We start from the raw sequence: 2,823 nt of genomic DNA on the forward strand, positions 1-2,823 counted from the left end.
ACAGAGTAAGAAATAGACAGAGAGATAAAGAGTTAGAAATCAAGAATTAAAGAGAGCAAGACATAGAATGCGAGAGATCGACTATAGAGACAGAAAGGAATAAAAAAAACGAACAAACAGATGAAAACACAGAAAGCGAGAGATCTTCTACACAGAGAGTGACAGAGAAACGCAGACATAAAAGGAAGTGAAAAAAAACAGAAGAACGGGAGGAAAGAGAGAAGAAGACAGAGAGGAAAAGTGATAGAAAACCTCATACTCAAAAAGATTATGGCGCAAAGAGAAAGCGTAGACACGTATCGGACAGTACAACAAGTGTAACTTGCCGTGTGGCGTGAACCAGCTTCATGAATCGGCCCGCGCCATTTCCGTTATCTTCTTCATCTTCGTCTCTACCTGTTCTTGTGCTTCGCTCCCAGAACAGTGCGCCAATTTGTCCACCACCAGTCCACTCGCTGCTGTGACCCCGCCTATCGCAACCTGTGCAAACTGCGCAAATTTTTACAAGGGTTTTCGAAATTGCCGGTGGAACGTTACGTTGTACCACCGGAATGTGTTCGCAGCTTCATTAGGTCAACACATTACTTGCGCACCATCATAAGTAAACTGGGAAACATCTCCACTCCTAATTTTTCTTTCTTCGTGGTGTTACGCTGCAAGGATTGGTGCTCTCTTGGGTTCTCCTGCATGCATCCCAAATGTTTCGTTCGCCAAAAAGACGGGGCTAACTCAGTAATAACTACCCGAAATGTTCTATACTCACGTATATGTATTTTCTGAGTGCATGCCGTTGAGCAATTTTATTTCTTTATGCCGCCAGCTTCACGCGTCCCGTGGAAGCAGTACATTATCAGCGGTTTGAAAATCAACTGATTCCTCATATAACTGTTACATACACCAACGCAGACTGCCGAAGAGAATTTGACAGGCGTACACCAGCATAATTCACGTAGGCTAATGTGCTTAGGCTGCTATTATATAATATTGGTACACGTAGGGTAGCTGCTACTTACTGAGAATTCTTAAACAATACAATACATTCTACAATACAAGAATACATCGGGGCCATCTGGTGCCCAGTTGTGTTCCGAAAGGTTGTCCCGCATCGTCACTGATACCACATGTTATGGCTTATGCATATCTTTTTAATTCAAAAGCCTGTCCTTACGCTCAGCACACGACAATGTCATAGACAGATAGACATATTTGCTTCGTCTCGTAGGTCGAACAGTGCACGAGTATCATGCTTAAAATAAATTCCAAGGGTCATGGATGGAGAGTCATGGCATAATTAGGCAATGATATACATTGATTAAAGTTGCTTGTTCCTTCGGGTTGGTTGCGTGACACGCTGGAGCATAGGCGTTAACAGGGCGTGATGGTAAATAAATTGAACAAACATCTATAGTGGGTGAGAATCAGTAGAGGCTTAGCTTCGTGAATTGAAAAGACAGCAGTTAGCGTTTGTAATGCATACTTTTTGAAAGCATACGGTTTTTTCAAGTCTGTGTGCAGTGTTGTGCATAAAGTGATGTATAACTCCCAGTGTTTGCCCGAACGCTGAGATATATTTAAGATGTTTGGCTACGCCTACTAAGCGGCGAAGGGAGGTTTTCATACTGTAACTCCTTTGTAGGTGGAAAGGCGAGTCATAATGTCTTGCTATTTAGTGAGGGTGATGTATAATTCTGTAAACACAAAGGCATTCTGTAAACATAAAAAAATTTGAGGCAGCTACGCACTAGTTGTGCGACCACTGAGGAAGTTGTAAACGTGGTAGCGTTCTCCTTTTTGTTTCCACTCTCCTCAGCCTGACTTCTCTTTGCCACCCTTTGGTCTACTATAATACGCGCGGATATGCTATGCTTCGCCCTCTCCCCTCAATCAACGCCTCAACCGTTCGCCTCAACGTCACATTCCTTTCCCACCCCGTGCTATACTACACTATGCCAAATTAATGAGAACTAACAGACAGTAATGCCAAGTAAAGTATAGGGAATGTTATTTGTCATAATTGACAATGTGAAGAAAGTAAAGTGGACGAAAAGATAACTTGCCGCCGGCAGGAACCGAACCTGCGACCTTCGAATAATGCGCCCGATGCTCTACCACTGAGTTACGGCAGCAGTCATCCCCTCGTCCCTCTATAGGGTATATTTGTGCATTTAACCTAGAAGTGTTAGTCAGCACCGATCGCCGCCATGGCTGTGATCACCGCTGAATAGTACGCCTAGGTTGGGAAAGCCCCACTACCGAGTACAGCAGGTTTGAGGGAAAGCGGAGACATTATAGGCAGAAAGCGTAGCGAAGGAGAATGATGAAGAGCGATCGTGATGGAGGTTGGAACCTGGGTTGGAAGAGAGTAAATACTAGTAAAACGAGAAGTGCTCAGGCAAGGAGCCGGCAATGGAGGGAGGCGAGCGTTAAGCGAAAACACAGCTCGGCAAAGTAGAGGAAAATGGATGGATGGATGCGAAACTTTATTGTAAGTCCTGAGGTGCAGACTCAACGCGCAGCGGGCCGCTCCCACGTTGGAAAGTAGAAATAAATAAAACGAATAATCGAACCCAGGTACCCACACATACCAGAAAAAAAGGACGACCTATTCCCTAACTAAATACTAACCGTTTATTTGTCACAAAATGCACTAACTCCCTATAAGTGAAGGTAGTAAAATACCGGCTAGTGAAGTTCGCTCCCTCGTTAGAATATGAGTAGTGCTAACTAGAATGGTTCGCCCGTTATTAAATTCATAGTAGCCACACTAACAACTTAGTAACCACACTAACTCTTGTGGACTACAATTAGCCAACCAAGGTCTAC

This window comes from Rhipicephalus sanguineus, chromosome 11 (genome assembly GCF_013339695.2).
Source record: "Rhipicephalus sanguineus isolate Rsan-2018 chromosome 11, BIME_Rsan_1.4, whole genome shotgun sequence".
NCBI classification, from domain to species: domain Eukaryota; kingdom Metazoa; phylum Arthropoda; class Arachnida; order Ixodida; family Ixodidae; genus Rhipicephalus; species Rhipicephalus sanguineus.